Source organism: Eumetopias jubatus, unplaced genomic scaffold, assembly GCF_037043125.1.
Source record: "Eumetopias jubatus isolate StellerSeaLion01/CBP00866 unplaced genomic scaffold, mEumJub1_p1.0 scaffold_15, whole genome shotgun sequence".
NCBI lineage: Eukaryota > Metazoa > Chordata > Mammalia > Carnivora > Otariidae > Eumetopias > Eumetopias jubatus.
Genome location: NW_028274821.1, coordinates 25,888,976 through 25,909,996, shown reverse-complemented (window position 1 = coordinate 25,909,996; position 21,021 = coordinate 25,888,976). Strand labels below are relative to the sequence as shown.

The window sequence follows — 21,021 nt, the reverse complement described above, 5'->3', positions numbered from 1 at the left end:
AGTGTCTATATACAAGACAGAAACAGAAGGCACAGAGAGTGTGCCCACAGAGAGAGAAAACAGCATGTGAAAATGGAGCCAGAGATTGGGAGGTGATGGGTCTATAAGCCAAGGAACACAAGCATCGGAAGAGGCGAGGGAAGATGCTCTGCTAGAGCCATTAGAGGGACCACAGCCCTGTCAACATTGATTTCGGACTTCTGACTTCCAGGAATGTGAGAAAATATATTTCTGCTGTTTTAAACCACCACGTTTGGGATAATTTCTAGGAAACTAGTAGCCTTTCGGCAAATGGGGCTTGAGCAATTGGACATCCATGGGCAAAAAAAACCCTGAACCATGACCTAAGTCTTGCACCTCATACAAATACCAACTAAAAACTGAATTATGGACTTAAATGTAAAACATAAAACTATAGGACTTTTTTTGGGGGGGGGAAACTAGAAAGAAGACTATCTTCAGGATTTAGGGCAAGGCAAAGCTTTCCTAGATTTGACACCGAAAGCATGATCCACAAAGGGAAAAATTAATTAACTGGACTTCATCAAAATCAAAAGCTTTTGCTACACATCCTCTTATAAGAGGATGAAAAGACTGAAAAATTTGCAAGCCACATATCTGATAAAGGACTAATACCCGGAATACATAAAGAATGCTCAAAACTCAACTTAAGAAAACAACTAACAATTCAATTAGAAGATGGACAAAAGGTATGAAGAGACATTTCACGGAAATGCATACAGATGGCATATGGCAACCGAGCACATGAAAGGTATTCGAAATAATTAGTCATTAAAGGAACAGGAAGTGAAACCCCAAGGAGATATCACTACACACCTATCAGAATGGCTGAAACAAAATTTGTGGCAACACCAAAGGCTGGCAAGTGTGTGGAGAAACCAAATCACTCATCTGTTGCTGATAAGAATGTGAAATGGTGCAGCCATTAAAATGGGAAACAGCCTAGATGTCCTTCAACAAGAGACTGGTAAGCAAACTCTGCTACATCTGTACCCTGGGACACCACTCAGAAACAAATAAAACAAACTATTGATACACACAACAACCTGGATGAGTTTCTGGAGAATTATGCCAAGTGAAAAAACTCCAGAAGGTTATATCTTGTATGACTCCATATATATAAAATTCTTGAACTGACAAATTTATAGAAATAGAGAACAGATTAGTGGTTGCCAAGGGGTTAGGGCTAGAAGAGAAGAGCCTGGGAGGGAACTGGGTGTAGCTATAAAAAGGCAGCATGAGGGATCCATGTGGTGATAGAAATGCTCTTGGTCTTGACTGTATCAATGTCAATATCCTCGTTGTGATATTGTACTATAATTTTACAAGCTGTTACCATTGGGGAAAACTGTGTAAAGCGTACATGAGATTGCTCTATATTATTTCTTACAACTGCATGTGAATCTACAATGATCTCAAAGTAAAGAGTTTAATTAAAAAATGTCAGAGATGTGCCTTGTGCCATCGGATATGTTTTTAATATGGACAAAGCATGTTACTTGCTTGTAAAGAACAGTTTGCCACTAAAAGTTACCATTCATTATTAACAATTATGGCTTTGGTCCCACCTGCATCATCAGTGAGCTCCTTGAAGGTCTGACTCATGTATTATTTATCCATAAATCCCCCACAGTGCCTAGCAAGCACCCTGCTATGTAATAAGTGCTCAATAAATGTTTGTTGACTTAATGTTTTTATCAGTAATTCACTGAGTATGCGAGTATGTGTATTGTGCACTGTTAAAACATCACTTGCTGCAAATGAGAAAAACATTAAAGAAATGTGTCATGAAGTAAATTAGTGCCATCCTTAAAAAAGCAATTAGATCTCCTTTTATTTTTTTACTAGTGTTTTATTTATCTTTTCCTTTCTTTGTTTTTATCTGATAACAAAAGTAATCGATAGTCATTATAGAAAAGTTTTCAAGTCTAGAAAGGTGTAAAGGCCTTTCACTGCACCTATTTTAATGACTAGATGAGTCCCTTCTGATTTGACATGGTATGCTTCCAAAAGGCTTGACCTCAGTTTTCTTGTTCATTGAGTCATCCATTCATCAGATGTATGTTAAGGATCTCCCAAAGGCAATCATACAAACGCAGAGTTGGACATGGCTCCCTACATTTTACAAATAAAACAGACTCACTTGTTTGAAGGGTCCGGCCAGAGGGAGCCTGTATCTCTTTTCTGGTATCCAATATCCGAATAACTTCAGCTTCCTGAACTTTGACATCTTAAAGGAACAGTGCTCCCCAGTTAATGATAAACACAGCTGAGTATTTCTTTAGCAGTAAAGGTTTTCAGAGAATGTCTCTAGGGGGCATCTCCTGGTCTGGCACCACAACCAATAGAGAAGGCAAGAAATAGCTAAATGGTATTGACTGGCCCTTATATAAGACACTGGGGGTTTCAGAAACTATAAACTTGGACAAGATTTTGAATGTATTCAAATGTATTAAAAAATAGAGCAAAGCAAAATACAACATAGGATGAGATGATAGGGTCCATAACCACTTGATATTTACATCAAATTTATGTGCTTGGGAGAAGTAGGAAAAGCAAAGCAGGCATTAATCTTTAAAAGAAGAAAAAAACAATATCTCCAAAGACAACCAGGCAAAATCCATTACTTTATCAACAGAGTGGATTATTTTCATTCCCTGCTACTTGTTGATGGTGTAAATTTTATCCACCAGCTTGAGCAGAAGTAGACAAAGCTCTTGGATTTTTGCCAGACAGATACAAAAATATGTGTGCTATTTTTTGTTCCATGTGTTAAAAGGCACGTTTAACTAACTCAGAGAGTGTGTTTCTGTTTCTTTATTGTTCCTGTTGGTAATAATGGGGACCCAAGAAACCCAGACTTTTACCAAAATATTAAGTGGGATTCCAAATTCAATATGTTTCTTAGCTCACTTTCTAAAACATGTTCTTTTGCTACAGAAATGATTATGCAACTTATCCGATGAAACCCCTTCTTCACAGGTGAGGGCCTTCTAACTGGGTTTAACATCCTTTTTTTCTTTTTTTTTTTTTTTTTTGCCTTTCATATATAACCATTTAGTTGAAACCTGCATTAGAAGGAGTCCTGCCCACCAGAACCAGAGTTGTAGGTGTCAAGTTCACACCGAGCATCATTTATAGTAGTGTGATGCTAAGTACATTTTTCTGTGGTTTCAATGAAATACACATGTTTCAATTCAGCAAATACTGATTCCAAACTGAGTCCAGAACTTCCAGAAACATCCTAGCCTCCACTGTACTTTATAGAAATGATTTGAATTTCCCCAAAAGCATGCTGGACATTTTTGAGCCTCATAATTGGTCAAGTTTTTCTTTTCTTTCTTTTTCCTTTTTCTTTGTTAAGGAAAACAAGCATTTAAAAATTACTTTTGCGCACCAAAAACTAATGATGTAATATATGGTGATTAACATAACAATAAAAAAAATAAAAAAAAATTACTTTTGCAAAAGGAAAAAGGAAAGAATAATCCCAGGTTGGGGGGTGGGGGTTGTATACTGATAAGCACAATTTACCAAGGAATAAACAGAAACATTGAAAGCAAAGCAATCTGTCCACAAGCAGAGCAGACAGCTGCCCACGTGTGATTGCAAGGGCACCCAGAAGGCACTTCTGACTGCAAACTTCTCTCACCTATTACCTTCCTTCTACATGGACCTGGTTGTTAGGTGACGGGATGGAGCCTACTACCATCCACTAACCTGGGGGCCCTGAGAGAGGGACAGGGGATGGGTCTGTTTGATGGAAAATACACTAAGTCTGGCAAGAGTCACTGATGTGGGGGTTGGGCAAAGGTGGGAAGAGGCAGCCAGTTGCAAGGGCCAAATCAAATCTCAGCCACTTTCCCTTTTGTCCCTGCCACACTCAATGCCTGGGGGCCCTGCCACCAGAACACAGAGCCATGTATCGTCTTCTCCTGAAGGTCTGTCTGCCCATGGTGGTCTGGTGAAGCCGCCCTCCATTGTTACTGATTGTCTCCACCTCACAATTGCATCGTCCGTCTTCCTCTCGGCTGCCAACCTCCACTCTTCGTCCTCTCCTGTCTTGTCATTCCCATGATGTTGCTTCTCTCATTTCCTCGTCTTTTTCCTCTTCTTGCTCCTTCTGAATTCTAGACATTCCCAAGCCTGGAGTTCTGGAATGGGCATCCTCTTCTTTGTTTTTTCCCCCTCTTAACATCTTCTCTCCAACTCCAACGATACACTTCTTTCAGGCCTCAAAGCTTTCCTCCATACAGATCTTTCTCCATCAACAACTCTAGCCCCATGGCTCTTCTGAGCTTATTCTCCATTTTCAGCTTCTTTTGCGCCATTTTCTGTGGGCTGTTGTTTCTGTCTCTCACCCCCACATTATCCTCCACAGTGTCCTTAGATCTCTTGTCTCACTCTTCCCTCACATGCCCAGATGGAAACAAAAACAGTTTTGGTTTTCCCTTCTCCTCACAATCAATGGCCAAATCTCACGCACCCTGCCTCTATCATCTCCCCCATGTCTGTCTTCCTTCACTCCCTTCACTGCCATCAGCTTGACAAGACCCTTCCTCTTTTCATCTGTATTCATTTGGTAGCCTCCCATGTAGCCTCCACCTACAGGAGGCTTCCGACTAACCATCTTAAGGCACCACACAAACAACATGATTCCCTGATTTTGCTTGCAAGCCAAATGAAGAAATATTTTTTTATATTGCAACCTGGTTACACATAAGTCAGTGTTCACCTAAAATTTCATATAACATATTTACTCTCAATAGGGTGATGCCCTTTTTTTTTTTCATGAGTTGGGATACCATTAGTTTATTATAAAAGAGAGACATGAAACTTATTTACATGATGAAAGATTTCACAACTTCACTGGAATGGGCAGCTTCACTTCATGCCATTTTAATAATGATTTCAGTCCACATACTTTCCGAGAATGTCACCATCTCTAAATAAGAAAAAATCCTTGTCATCTAGAACTACTTTGGTGCCTCCATATTCTGGGAGAAGAACTTTATCTCCAACTTTCACACTAACTGGTTGAATCTCTCCACCCTTTCCTTTAGAGCCCAATCCAAAAGCTACTACTGTTGCTTGCAACACTTTTCCTTGAGATTTTTCTGGAAGCATAATACCTCCTTTGGTTACAGTTTCAGCTGCGCTCCTTTCAACTAAAACTCGGTCAAAGAGGGGAAGAAACTTTCTAAACGCCTGCCCTGCCATGACGCCGACCGCCGCAGTTGGTACTAGGGTGATGCACTTTTTAAAACTCAACTTAATTCAACTTTATTTTGATTTCCCAAAAACTGACTTCTATGACCCACTAATGAGCTGACACATGCAGTTTAAAAAGCACTCGCTTACGAGACAATTTGGTAAAAAACTTATTTTCCTCTTGTCCTCTCTTATATCCTACTTTCTGTCATTCAGAAGTAAAGAATCACATCATTCTTTAATTATATCCACTACATCTTTTTTTAACATAAAATTTAGCATCTTAACTCCTTAGAAGTATACAGTTCAATGGCATTAAGTACATTCACACTGTTACACAATCATCACACCATCCATCTCCTGAGCTCTCTTTATCTTGAAGAACTGAAACTCTATACCCATTAAGCAACTCCCCCTGCCTCTCTTCCCCCAGGCCCTGGCAACCAGCATTCGACCTCTTGTCTCTGTGAATTTGACTATTATAGGGACCTCCTATAAGTGGAATCATAGAGTATTTGTCCTTTTATGGCTGGCTTATGTCACTTAGCGTAATGTTGTCAAGGTTAATATATGTTCTAACATATGTCAGAACCTCCTTCCTGTTTCAGGCTAACAGTCCATTATATGTATGTGCCACATTTTGTTTATCCATTTATCCATCGATGGACACTACCCACACTTTCAAAGCCCTGATCCTGTGCCCACTTCATTTCCTTGTACATTCCTAGTTTCTCTCTCTCTCTCTCTCTCTCACACACACACACACACACACACATACACACACACATTCTAAAATCCTACCTTGGTAGGTATGGGGATAATAGTGTCACCTGGTGTTTCACTGGAGGAAACTTTCCTTCCCTCAACACCTCTCCCGCCTTCTTCCTTCCCCACTATATTGTAGCTTCCAGAAGAAGGTATCTCTACAGCAGCAAATTCCTGCTCACGAATGTGCACCTTGTCTCCCTGTGTGCCTTCCGCTCTCATCTAACGCTTTCCATCACATGAGCATCATCTCACTGTCTTCCTATCTTTACTTCTATTTATTAATGGAAAAAACAAATTTTTAATGCTCCTCAAGATTGACAAACAGTGTAAGTGTTGGAAAATATTGGTATAAAAGAGAAGAAAAGCCAGAGATTTCTGAACAAAAATGCAGATGTTTTATGTTGCACTCAAATACTTGGATTATAATAACATTTCTTTTGACTATTTTTCATTGCAGACTAGAGATTTGGCTTTGAGCAAAATAGACTTATGTGAGCTAACCTCATACTATAACCACCATTTATAAAATTGTTCCTATAAGAGTAATGCATCTAAATTTTAAAAAACAGCTTCGTAGTCAAGAAGCATATGTAATGTGAGAGAAATATCTCCTCTCCCTTCATACAATATACCTTGTTACTTGAAATAATATCACTAAAGTTTTCTCTCTGCTATCAGTGGAGAGGCAGAATTTGAATGAAAACATTCACAGAAAACTCAGATGCCTTCTTAGCAATTAACTTCTGCTTTCTCAACTATATTTTCTTAAACAACAGTTGTTATAAGATAAGAATATTACAGTGGTGAATGGTAGTGAGAAACCATCCACAGTGAAAGTAGAAAGAGGAAAGTCAAAGCAAAGCATGTAAGAAACCATAAGTTAGAGGCCATGACTGAAGAATGAATGGTTGCCTTGCTGAGAACTTTTCTTATTAAAATTCAAAGGTATTTATAAAGATTAAAAATTAAGTTGGCTGGAGTTATACAGAGAGGCAAGTTCTCTGCAAATTCCATTAATAATTAAACCTTTTATAGCATTTTATGTGATTCCTGGAGGAATGCATTAAAGACACCGTGTGTCCTCTGCCCAGGGTTAGGCAAGAAGCCAACTCAGCGATGAGGATTAGAATTCATGAATTCTCAGCTCAGAACACCATGTGCCAGCATACAGGGTAAGAAAAAAAATAATCTCTAATAACTTCTGATTAAGAAAGGGAGGCCAGAGAAGAAGGTGTTTAGAGGTAAGGGCATTTCCATACTTAAGCGGGTTTTTGGCACCTATCAGATTTTTTTCTCACTTCTTCTTTTTGGCATTGCAGGTGCTGTTCATTTAGATTCACTAATTTTGAACTGCCTGAAGCAGCTGTTCAGTAATGGTTGAAGCATCTGCTGAGTGATACTCCAGGTGGGGAGTTCTCCGGGTTCACTGGTGAAGCAGCCCCCTGAGTCAGTAAAAAGACCACTGGTCCCAGGCCAGGTAAATGTCTTTAATATATTCAGAAGGAAGGAAGGAAGGAAGGAAGGAAGGAAGGAACGGAGGGAGGGAGGGAGGGAAGATGAAAGGAAATGAAAGAGAAAAGAAAGAAAAATGACAGTCAGGAGAAAGAAAGGGACATTTTCCTGCCTACTAAGGATACACTGCTTCTTCGACTTGGCCTCTTTCACATAAAAAAAAAAAAAAAAGATTTGGGGCACCTGGGCGGCTCAGTGGGTAAAGTGTCGGACTCTTGATTTCAGCTCAGGTCATAATCTCAGGGTTGTGAGATCGAGCCCATGTCCACCCCGTGCTCAGTGGAGAGTCTGCTTGAAATTCTCTCCCTCTCCCTCCTTCTCTGGCCCCCCTCTTCATGTGTGCTCTCGCTCATAAATAAATAAATAAATAAATAAATAAATAAATAAATAAAATCTTAAAAAAATTATTCCTTGAAATCAAAGACTTTGCCCAAATTAAGATAGAGTTAGTATCTTAGTTCTGGGATGATCGTTACATGGGAATGGGAAGGACGGACAGGAGGAAATTGTGAGGATATGATTAGCTATAGGACATCACCAAATGATCAGCTCTAAGGTATTGCTCTGCTCCATCCCATGGCTTCCATCCTCAGAGGCACCCCATGGTCACAGCCTATACCCTGCAGCTCCAGCTGCCTCCCAGGGAAGATTTGCCCAGGACTTCTGTTTAATCTGTTGGCCAGAACTGTGTCATACCCCTGCAAGAGAGTCAGAAAGGCCAACAGATCTTTCTGTGATGATAGAAATATTCCAGCCCTGCTGACCTCCTTCATTAACTCAAAGAGCCGCATGTATAGATTGTTCAGTTGAGCAGCCACATAGACTCAAACTTCCCTTATCTCTTGCTTATGTGGTAACTATAATGAGGTGGGACGGGGTGAGGAAAGGGATGAAGAATCATGGAGTTAATTTGTTTGTACACGTGGGAAACCAAGCTAGTCACTTGACAACTGTGGCACTTAGACCTCTCAGAAGCTACAGCAGGCTTTATTGTACCCATTTTACAGATGAGATAACTAACACTCCATTTAAGGAAATTTGCTGACATCATAAAGTTAATAGCAGCAGGGTTGAGTTTTGAACCCAAGGCTTTCTGACAGCAGAGCCCATGCTGCCTCCACCATCACAGAGACACGGTGGAGAGGAGTCAGGGCTCCTAGAACAAGCACCCAAAAGTCGAAGGGGGAGAATTAGCAGATGTTCTTTAAGTGGAGTGGCCTTCTGTTGTCTCTACCTTTCCACTACTAGTCCTGTGGATTCGTTTGCCTACTTTCCTCCTCCTTATGATAATCTGAAATTTTAAAAAATATATTTTTTTTGGTAAAACCAATGTATACTGTTTACAAAAATTCAGATTTCTCTTACAAGTACCAAAAATAGAAAACAAAACAGCACCCCAAATCCCACTCCCAGTCCTGAAGCTTTTCACTTCACTTCTCTTTCTCTTGACCCGCTGTGAAATAGAAGACAGATTCACAGATTCACCCTAATTCCCAAGTCCGTAAAGGGTGCTTGTGGATCCGTTGAACCATTCAAAGAAGAACACACAGAATTGTTTAAAGTTCCTGGTGGGAAAAAGACAAAGACCCTTAAAGTCAAAACCACCAAGAGTACTGATGGTAGTCTTTAGATTCAACTACTAGTAAGTAAAGTTACTAAAGGAACGTGCACCCATACTTGGAAAGGAAAAGTGAGTCTCTGAGCATTTGGAGCAGTGGGGGTTATAGTGTAGACGTGGGGAGAGCTGGGCCTTTAGCGAAGAAGCCGGTCAAATGAAGGGGACATGAGACCCAGAAGTTAGCCACCCTCTCCAGCTCACTCCCCCCGCCCTAACTCCACGTTAGGCACATCCAACATATTTAGAAAAAGCAGGGTTATAAATAAAGAGACAGACAAAAATAAATATGCTCTTCATAATGATTTGGGGTTTGTTATATAATCAGTAATTATGGTGCACTTATGCTTATTTTATAGGACTTAGAGCAGTGTTTAAGCTTTTAAACTTTTAACAGTGCTTACAGTGATTTATATTTATCTCTTCATTTTGGGAGTTCTATCTGTGAGCTATTTGCTGGAAAAAACCTTAAATATGCAACATAATTGTATATCATCCTTTAGAAAATGCCATTCCGCTTACGATGTTGCGCTTGGTAATTTTATTTCTAGGTTAAACTGTGAAGCGACCGTCTACTGTGGGGAGTCCATTAGCACCACCCGCTCCTTACACCTGTGACCTCCTCAGTTGTCTTTAGATCAGTATTCTGCTTCCTGATGCGTGCAGGAGAAAACACTCTTGTACTCAAATTGATAGATATTTCCAGGTGTCGAAAACTTTTTAATTGAAGACTCGGGCAAAGGGATTTCAAACGAACCCATAAAATGGGGCGTTTGCATTTTTTATTTTATCCAGACTGTCCCCTGTCCCCTCGGATGAGCCAAAAAGGCTCTTTGATGTCACTAAGGACACGGATCTCCGTCAAGCCAAGTCTTTGTTCAGAGATAAACCGAAAGCACTAAAAACACCCTCTCCTCGGTAACTTCTAAGCTGCTGTGTACTTCAAGTCTGCGTGTGCACATAGTAAGAACGAGGCCCGTCTGTCCAAACAGAAAGGCCTACTTCCCCTAAGTGCCTTGGATCCAGCCACAGGTAGACGCAGTTTCCTGTGTCACGGCGTCACCTGGGACACCGCAAACAGCTGGGGTCGTGGAGGCAGTCTTTCGGGAAAGTGACAGCACCCCGGATGTCCTCTCTGAGACAGAAGCCTACGTCCCCAAGCCCAGACACCAGACACCCGCTCTGAGGCGGCTTCGTGAGTCTCATCAGCAAGCGTCACTTCCCACCTGGGGGACAGAGGTTGTAGCACTTCCATCAGAGATGACTCTGTCTTATGAAGCTGGTGTTCTAAGCCAACAGTGGCTATCAGGGAAAGAATAAGCAGTAGCAGAGAGGACCTTTCCTCCTTGTCTTGTCTGATCGGCTTTTCTGCCTCTGGCTCTCCTTGCGGGTCAGAGGGAGCACGGAGCCCAGGACAGTGGGTCTGGCCTTCCGCCCACCCTAGGGCTAGGTGGTGGTTCCCGTAGCTACAGAGCCTCCAACATCCCTGGGTCTGTCCTGCACAGGACTTTTCAGCTAACATTTCTGCCCTCTGCTGCCCCCCGTGTGGCAGGAGTGAGATGGAATTGGCCAGCCCAGCTAATGTGAGTGACCAACACGTGAGCTATCAAACAGAAGGGCCCCAAGGAAGTGGCTTGTGAGGCCACGGAGGGAGCAGGTGCTTACTCCTGTGCCTTGTCCTTCTGGGTCCTGCTGTGCCAATCCCACATGGGTCCAGGCCTCATTCTCAGCCTCATGATGTTTTTGACCAGAGACAGGACTCGAGGTGCCAGCACCCAAGGGACTCCTTTGCCAGCAGGCAAGTGACCATGGAGACTGGTGCTACAGGCCCTGGGGCGGAAGTCACCACCGAAGCTCAAACGATGTCACAGCAATACCCACAGCACAGGGTCTTGGGGGAAGCAGGACATGGGGGTGAAGGACTTGGGCTTAGAAGGGGACCTCTTCTACTGGCAAGCTGTCTAGCCATGAGAAGTCACAACAGCCCCCCCCAACCCCAGGCTGCTTCCTGCGTCAAATGGGCACAATGACATTAAGAAATGGGCACAATGACATTAACAATAGCCGCATCACTTTCTTGGAGCTCTGACAGTGACTCCGATGAGCCATTCTATGAAAGGAAGGTGTCCCCCCACCCTATGATGCCCACTCCTCCTGCTTCTCATTCCCAGCTACTGTCAGGGAATTCCCAAGGGTTACCTTGACTCCTCACTGACCCATTTATTCTCACCTATCCCAGTGGCCAGCCTTGCCACCCTTCTTATCGGGAACCCCTTGGGGTTGTGAGATCAAGCCCCGAGTCTGGCTCCTCACTGGGAGTGGAGCCTGCTTAAGGTTTTCTCTCACCCTCTCGCTCCACCTTGCCTCCACTCTCTCCCTCTCAATAAATAAATAAATACATAAATAAAGAAATAAATAAATGTATGGTAGGAGATAATTTATTGTGTAAGTAGTACTACTTATGTAGTCAAAAATAACAGGGGAAAAGGCATTTTGTTGAAACGTCTATTTCTTTAACATAAGCAAGAGCCTTTAAAAAAAAAAAAGATTGTATTTATTTAGAGAGATAGTGCACGAGTGGGGGAAGGGGCAGAGGGAGAGGAAGAGAGAGAATCTCAAGCAGACTCCAAAAGCGCAGAGCCTGACGCAGGGCTCGATCTCACGACCCTGAGATCATAACCTGAGCAGAGATCAAGAGTCAGATGCTCAACTGATGGAGCCACCCAGGCGCCCCACAAGTGGAGCCTTTAAATGTACTTATCCTCTGCCATTTTCCTTTCAGAGATGTGTAAAAGGGCTACAGCACCCAGAATACTGCAGAACACGACATCACTTTAGAGACACACCATAGAGTGCTAACATGAAATCACTTCTTTCCTTCCCATTTTGCAGGATTCCACAAGACATGAGAACTGGGTTAGCCTTAGGGACAAAAATATGTGCTTTCAAATTTCTATCACGGCATGCTATATCCATCCAACATGTTACTGCACCTCCTCCCAGACAGGCAGTGTTTGGAGCACTGAGGATATAACAGTGAGTAAAGGAAACCATCATCCCTACCCTCGTGGAGCTTGTGCATTCTTGAACAGTGCCTGGCACCAACGAGCGCTCAACAAATAGTTGCTGAACAAATGCGTGCATGCACTTTCACCTGAATGACCAAATCATCCACTCAATCTAAATTAGCTATATCATTTCTTCCGGAAGTGTAGCCATGCGCATAACTAAAGTTGCCTTGTTGAGAAAAAAAATTAAAAACAGATCAACCATCTTTGATTTGGTTCCCCGAGAACCTATCTTAACAGAACAACAACAACCAAAGAGAGAAAGAGAGAGACAAAGACAGAGAGAGACAGAGAGAGGCTAACTCAAATGGGGCGGCCTGAGAATCCTAGGAAAATGCTATTTAGAAATTGACACGGTCTTCTGCAAGAGAACATAGCAGTGCCCTATCACACCCTTTAAGAATCTCATCAAATGAGTTAAAGATCTCAAGGCACCGTTTGTCCTTTATTGTTAGGCAGTCAATCCCCACCCGCCTCCACCCAGCAAGCAAGACCCTTGTACTACAGTCTTCTCCTGCTTGCGGGGCTGAGTGGCAGAAGGGAGCAAAACCTGGCAAAGGCAAGCCTTAAGAGCTTTATGTTCCCTTCCCTGCAACACTCTATTGATTTGCTCACACTCCCCAAAGATCTGAGACATTTTATAATCGTGACCGTAATTGAATGCCATCAGGGGTTCGAAGGGACTTCCTTCTTTAACATTTAAAGAGACGATAAAGCATCATTTTAAAAGCCGTAAAACCTTACCAAGAAACCAAGGCAACCCCACAGACAAACTCTGCCTTTCTGAAAAACCTCTGCTTTCTGTCTTTCTTTCTTTTTCTTTTTTTTTTTTTTTTGAATGATTTTTATTTATTTGAGAGAGTGAGAGAGCAGGATCGGGGGCAGAGGGAGAGAGAGGGAGAAGCAGACTCCCCACTGAGCACGGAGCCCGATGTGGGGCTTGATCCCAGGACCCCAAGATCATGACCTGAGCCAAAGTTTGATGCTTAATCAACTGAACCACACAGGTGCCCCCAAAACCTCTGCTTTCTTATGTGGCTCTGGGTGCCTGGCCACAGGCTCCAGAGACCCATCCCTCTCCTAGGATTTGATTATCTGGCGGCCAGGACAGGATGAAATGGAGAAGAGGAGAGCTGCTTGGGGAGAATCACTTCCAGGGAAAAGCAATTAAAAAAGCCTTTCATCGAAGATGGCTGCTGTGAACAAGACAGGTAATGGGTCAAAAGTGCCAGGAACTTCCAAACCTATTCAACTCTAAAATTGCATCCAGGCAGCATCCCCAGGTTCGGAGAAAATAGAAATCTCGGCATCAAAATAATTGCTTAAAAGTTGGGACTGGAAAGTTGCAAAGTATGTCTTTAAGATTTAAAAGATAGTAAAAAAAAAAAAGAATACAAAGTCCAATGAGCCTCCTGTCCGTATTGTTTGTCTTATTGTCAATATCCTGCTGTCTCTCCACCCCTTACTTCCTTCTGTTTGTCCTGAGTTTGGAAAATTGTGAAGGTATTGTCCCAGCTTGCCCTGTTAGCTAAGGGTTATATTTTTTCCCATTATTGCTTGGATAAGTTTGAATCATAGATCTATATATTTTCCTGCAATTGTATTCCAGCCCAGCCAAGTTGCAAATGCCCTATCTTCTCTGATGCCTGTCCAATTTCCCTCTATCTATTACGCTTTGCTGTAACTAAGTAGAGGGAAGGACTTATGAATTGTGTCCCCCGTCCTGTGTGGTTTTTTTGAAGGCATCATAGACAATATTAAAGGTGATTGATAGAATCTGTTGTTTTGAGGTGTATATGGCAATTTCTTCATTTGATGTCTGTCATCACTCATGTTTCTATATATTTGTAAATGAGACTTCACAGCAAGATTTTTGTGGACGAACTATTGCTTGGATGATAATTTTACATGACCACAGTATTTCCAGACTGTAAAACTCAATGCTTCTTGGTCTTGACTAGCCTTAAGCCAGGCACTGAAGTTCAGATAGGATATTTAAGTGGAGGTGGGGTGGTAGCAGGGGGAATCGTTCTGTTACTTGCCGAGTAGAATCTGACTGGTCCGTGTAATGAGATAGAACCGAAAGCTGAGTTGGCTGAAACTGCAATAAGCCCCCCAAATTGCTCAACTTTGCCTTGGCTCAGCAGCCAATGACCCATTAATGTACGGAGCTAACTAAATAAAATCATCTGTTAGTGAAGATAAGCGTGATTGCTGCTGGTCTGGTTATACAAACTGTGTCCCATTAAATTAAGCATGTGAAATGCAAAACAACGAGAACCAGCTCACAGTTGGAATGCATTCAAGGCTTTGGAGCAGTGTATTTCTTAGATTAATGTGGGTGTGCAGTGCAGACTATTAAAACCCCTCCAAGCGTGGGGTCCGACGTGCATGCAATTTCTGGGCACCTGTTAGATTTTTCGTTTATCCGAGTAACACCGAACGCCTCAGCCCTGGGAACATACTCGTTGCAGTCTGGTCTCCTGGATTTAACAGCCTAATGAGATCTCCTTGCACAACTTAGTTGGAGGGGCCTCCTGGGGCGCATTTCATCTGTGTTGCCCTCTCTTTGTTACTGAATGTACCGCATCCATCTCAGAAAGGAGGGTGACCTGTTTCTTGTTGTCAAAATTGCTCTGTGGGTTTGGAAAAGCCTCAAAGTTAATGTCAGCTCTGGCTCGCTGCTTCTCTTTCGACAACTAGAGGCAGAGTGGGCAGCATCTGTCTACTTGGCCAAGCATCCGCACCCTGCTCCAGAGATACACACCATTCTCCCTGTGGATCACACTGCGCGCTCTGTGGCAAACGATTTCCTCCTTTGTCTCATGGAACAAGCAGAATAAAATCAATAATACAGAGCCTGGCTGGTAGACACAGAGGCCAACCCGCTGATAAACACAGCCGCGCCCCGGATCCGCGGTGTCTGGAGGGGCACGCCATGCCTTTTGTCCCCTTCCAGCGCCAGCCCACACGTCCGCGGCCGCCTTGTCCACAAGCGGCTGCTGCAGGCTCTGATATCGGGACTGATATCAACATTGCTGAGCCATCAGGGATGACTCCCAGAGCAACAGTTCCTGCTTCTGTGAGGCAGCAAAAGGAGCAATACGCCTCCAAAGCTGAAGATTTTTAAAAAGCCCAGTTCTTAGACAGAATATATACTATAGGCTTCCACTCATGTGAAGCTCTAGAGCAGACAAGATGAATCTGTGGTTTGTAAAAAAACTAGAATAGTGACTGTGTCTGATGGAGTGTGGCTGGAGGGAATTAACTGGAAGGACACAGGAGAAAGCTTTATGGGGTGATAGTATGTTCTGGATCTTGATGGGGCTTTGTGTTACACGGGAGCATGCGTGTGTCAAAGGTCACGGAATAGGACATTTAAGGCTAGTATGTTTCATTGCCCGTAACTTTCATCTCAAAAAAAGAAAGAGAAAGAGAGGGAGAGAAGGAAAGGAGGAAGGAAGGAGGAGAAGAAGGAAGGGAAGGGGGAGGAAGGGAAAGAAGGAGGGAGGGAGAAAGAGAGAGAACGAGAGAAACCATAAATAAATATTGAACTCTAGCTTGTGCTCCTTGAAGTATTTAGGGTTGAAACGTCCTGTTGTCTACTCTGAAGTGCTTCTGAAAACCGATGGACTGTTAGGGTAAAGAGATCCTCACTGCAGATTCCAGATGTCTCTACGGTATTCACTGGACAATTCCTTTAACGTTTCTGTGTGTTTGAAACTTTAGCTAATACAATGGAGGGAATGGGTGAAGAAATTCAATTCTAGTTTTTAGAAGTCAGGTTTCCGAGTTGGCAGTGGTAGTTTGGCAGACGTACCAGATGGAGTGTGTCACCCAGACAGTTGAAGATGTGGGAGGCGGAGCTAATGCTAGCCACAACGATTCCCGCACTCTGTGTGGATTCTACGTGCTTGGGGGTCCCCCCTTCTCTCTGGGCTCTATCAGACTGTAATATACAGCTCTGCTCGGGCAGCAGAGCTCAGATAACTTAAGCAAGAAATACGTCCTTTGGATAATTTGCAGACTTTGACCTGAAATAAGGGCAGATACATTTAGATATATAATTTGTTTTCTGGCTGCCACGCTATTTCAAAGTATCCTTGTTACTGCCTGTGGTGAAACACTCCTCTGCCATCAGAGAAATGAATCAGGTGGGGTTACTAAAACCATACCCTACAGCTCCCCTAATCTATATCCATCTTACTATCATATTGGCCCGAGTTCATCTCTTAAAAAAATACTTTCAGTGTGACACATGCAGGCAAAGAATCCTTTGTTTTTTCAAGCAGAACATATTGGCTGAGCCAAACAAGTTAAGTTACATCCCTGGACATCGTAACAAAACAGGGTCCTTTCTATATTTTTGTAGGTTCTAATTTATAACAATTTATTCAATTCCAGGGGCTAAAGGGTAAAAACATAGACATAAACAGCATTAAAAAGTGCTGCTATTGGTTTTGGAATTCAGCCATAGATGTGTACTAAGTGAGAAAAATAAATGAACCAATCATCTGGGCCGTCTCCCACTTTCCTCCCAAATCAGCCCTACTGGGTCCCAAGACTCAGCTGAGAAAAGAAGAAAAGCCTGAAACTCACTTTCCCAAGCATCATGACCATGGTAGCATGCCCAGGTTAAGCAACAAAACCATGGGATGAATATTGCCATAACTTCCATAACAATTCATTTTACTTGACTATTTGGGTGGATATATTTTTATACTAAAATATAACAGATATATTCTGGAATAGTGTGCAAAATTCCCAAGTTGTAGTAGACTGATACTTCGGTGACATCCAATAAACCACATCTCCCTGTTTTTATGTTCTATGTGTAAGTTTGTCTATGTCTATGTTTTATGTGTAAGTTCCTCCCTTTGAATCCAGGTGGGGCCTATGACCTGCTTTAACCAACAGAATGCAGGGAAAGTGAGACAGCACTGGTTCTAGACCCTAAGCCCCAAGAAGGCCTGGCAACTTTCACTGTTGTACTTTTTATAATAAATTTGACTACCTCATGTCTTCCATGATAGGAGGAAGCACAGGTGTCCATACAGAGAAGTACATGTGGCCCTTGCCAGCAAAATTCCTAGCCAGCAATCACCAATTGCCTGCCTTGTGCAAGAGACCACTTTGGACCTTCCTAATGTCCAAGCCAACACCATATGAAGTAGAAAACGACCATTGACCCACAGAATTTTGAGAAATAATAAACTGTTCTTGTTTATTTATTTTTAAAGATTTTATTTATTTATTCATGAAAGACAGAGGGAAAGAGAGGGAGAGAGAGAGAGAGAGAAGCAGAGGGAGAAGCAGGCTCCCAAGGAGCAGGGAGCCCGATGCGGTACTCGATCCCAGGACCGTGGGATCATGACCTGAGCTGAAGGCAGACGCTTAACCATCTGAGCCACCCAGGCGCCCTGTTCTTGTTTTTAGTGCCAAAGTTGGGCGTAGTCTGTTATGCAGAACTAGATAACTAAACCACAATAAAATTTGTGACTTCAAAGAAATATTACAATTGAAGAAAGTATCTTAGAGTGACACCCTGAGACTTCTACCGGTCAGAGTACTTCGGTGAAAGCGATCAAGAAGCATTTCCTTAGAATATAACTCACAAGAAGATAATCCCCCCAGATTCAGGTATATTTCCTAGTTGTTATATGATCAAGAAGAGCTTCATGTCCTCAACCTTTGTTAGACGATCAGAGATAAGCATTTTTAAATCATGCCTGTTCCTGCCAAGGTGATTGCTTACGGGATCATTTCAAGACACCTTATGGATGTAGAAAGCTCATTTATAACTGGCACTCTCTTCTAGACCCCTGAAGTATTTTTCTCCCAAATTCCTGCTCTGGTCACTAAGAGCCTCCCTCCATACGGCCAGCTGTAAACTGGTCCCAGAGGGTAAGAAAAGATCCATAAAGTCTGATCTACATCTGTTCTACTCAGGACAAAACATCTAAAGCTAAGAATAAGACATGGACCCTCACTCCAGCAGTTCATCAAATGGCCCCTTCATGGCATTTAACCTTGCAGGGTTAACATAATGCATAAGCCCCGGCCTGGCTCAGTACCTGTCCCATGAAAATGATGAGGGTCCTGGTCATTAGCACTGATCAGTCACACCCATGGACCTGCTATGTCCCAGCACCAGAGCCTGAGTGACTGGGAACCTAATGTGACCTGAGCTGAGAAGGAGAAGGAAAGGGACAGACAGGAAAACAGTAACAACATTTATTGACCGCAATAAGCTAGGCTTTGTGCTAAATGCATCAGATGCTTTCCAAATCACTGGAGATGCACAAGACCCGGAGCAGGTGGGCATTATTACCCTCATTTTATGGATACTGTGATGATGTCGGCAAAGAGCTTAGCACAGCAGCTGGCTCTTAATAAGTGCCCCAAAATAGCAGTCATTAGTATTTTTATAGTGTTGTTAATATCACTTCACAGAGTGGAAACTGAGGCCGACTGAGACTCTGTGACGTGCCAAGGTTACTCAGGAGCAACAATGTGGCACCAGGATTAAGGCTCAGGTCTCTCTGGTGCCACTGTCTCCAGGCCGGTAACTGTGATGGTGTTGTAAGGACAAGAGCGGTGTCGTTTCCCCCTGGTGATGGCTGAAAATGTTATACCCTTAGAATATGCCACCAGTGATACGTTAAAGTTGTATCCAATCTAACATACAAAAGCACTTTGGGATCGTGTTTAATGCATCGAGGGTAATTTAGAATTACAGAAAGGGAGAAAAATTTTTTCAAAGAGCCATTTTAAAAAGTCACTGCTGTCACTAATAACAAATGGAGAAATTCTATCCATGAGGCAATTAGCCAACCGATAAAGGCTGAGCTTTTCAGGGATTTGAACCAAAGCAGATATTGTAACCTGTGATTTGTCATGATTATGGACCCACCGGTCTGCTGTGGGTTGAAGTGGGTCTAGTGTAGGTCAACTTCACAGTGTGTGGAACACTGTAAAGATGGGGTCTGATCCCTTTAGGATCTCCATGGGGTTGGTGGCCAGATGCTCCATGACATGAGGTGGAGGCAGAACCTGAGTTTGCAGCTTGTCTCTGCCACTTTCTGCTAAGACCATGAGTCTTACTTAAATTCTCCCTGGCTCACTTTCCTCACCCATAAATAATTGCCTAAATGTGAACTCTAGCTGAGAGACTGGGCTGGAAACACTTTGGACACGGTACATCTCAAAACAAATTTCCTCTCCTTTCTCTTCCCAGACTGGTTAAGTTCTGTCAATGTCCATCTCTAGCATCTGAAACCAAGAATAACATTTTCTTCTGCTTTCTGTGTCCTGGCTGACTTTTATTTGCATTATTAACTACTTGGAAAGTAATAAGGCTGGATTTGTTTTGTTTTCTGTTCTATTCTGTGGTTTGTCAAGAAGTCACGTACCTTAAAAAAAAAAAATGGGTTTTGTCACTTCTTATAAAGAGTATTTCAATCTTAAGCAAATAGAACACAAAACAAGATTCAGTGTCCCGTCTGTCCCCCATTTACATCAAGGAAATAGTGTGCAACCTTAAATAACACAAATAGTCTTTTTCTTGAGGAAAAAAAAATGTGGACCCAGCCCTTCTGTAGTTCCCCAAGTTAGATTTTTCTACTGGCATCCAAGGCAGAAAGCTGGAATCTATATAACAAAGCCAATTTGAGATGGATGCTGCCATCTTATTATAGATGGTCACCCAATACCCCTAGAGGCAGTAACTGGTGACAGCCAGAAAGATAAACATTGTCTTGGACCACATTCTGGATGCGAGCATCAATGTGTTTGGTCTTCTGTGTGAAGAACACCAAGTACAGCTTATGGTCAAGCTCCAGAGAGGCTGCCATTTTTGTTTTTGGATATCAATTTATATTCCTCTTGAACCTTGCATCATCTGGCTCCAAGGCCTCTACTAGCTGTCATAAATGATGCCAGGGTATTATTTTTTAGTTCCTTTGACAGCAGGAAAATATCCCTTCCAGGGGGCGCTGAATTTCTTGCTAGTCACTTAGAGACGAATGTCTCCAGGCCCTTCACACAAGCAGGCCAGATTCACACAACCAGGAAAAGATGCAGGATAATGGGAAATAACCTTAAGTCAATCCTTAAAAATTCACTGGGTCTTGAAAGCTGACCTAGGGAAAGTCCCTGGCTCAACAGGTGAGATGAAAATGAACAATACACTCACACTGGTTTCAGAATACCAGTTTGGGCCTTTACAAGAACCCATTCCATTTCTTGAACTACATCAATTCTCCTAAAATAAAATACATGAAGAAGTACCACAAGTCATTGATCTTTCTGTCTCTCTTTCTCTCTTTTTTTTTTTTTTTTTGGTTGAACCACATACCTTCCGCCCAAGCAAAACTTATTCTCGGGAACAGAGCCCAAGCCCACGCGGATCTTTATCTTTTGTTCCAACCCCACACTTGTTTTACCCTCAGCTAGTTTAGGCAGAAACTGATAGCTAATGCTTTTCATTAAGCCAGTCAAGAAAAATTGCTTACCAGGTTTTACTCCTTCATCAGCCTGACTAATTACACCCATTCACTGTTCCTTTCATACAGAGACTTCAAATTCCAACTCTCAAAGACGCACACCACCCAAGAGACATCTGCTTCCTGGCTCACTCTGTCTCTGTTTTATATTACCCAGTGAAAACTATTCAGTGGCCCAGAAAATACCAACTAAGCAAAATCTAGAAGTAAGAAGTGCTTTCAAGCTGATGAAGGGTCAGGTCAAGGAAAAGGTGTTGAGATAAAGGTAATGGGAGATAGTGGGCAAAAAGATAGGAAAGAATCTTCTCACTCAACATGTTCA

The 21,021-nt window shown here is 42.5% G+C and overlaps 1 protein-coding gene and 1 pseudogene across 3 annotated transcripts in view; both read right to left on the bottom strand.

The window, feature by feature from the left end:
- Nucleotides 1-21,021, bottom strand: part of NTRK2 (neurotrophic receptor tyrosine kinase 2) — a 323,649-nt gene that overhangs the window by 97,053 nt on the left and 205,575 nt on the right. The window lies entirely within an intron of this gene.
- LOC114223347 (10 kDa heat shock protein, mitochondrial pseudogene) lies at nt 4,889-5,260 on the bottom strand (annotated as a pseudogene).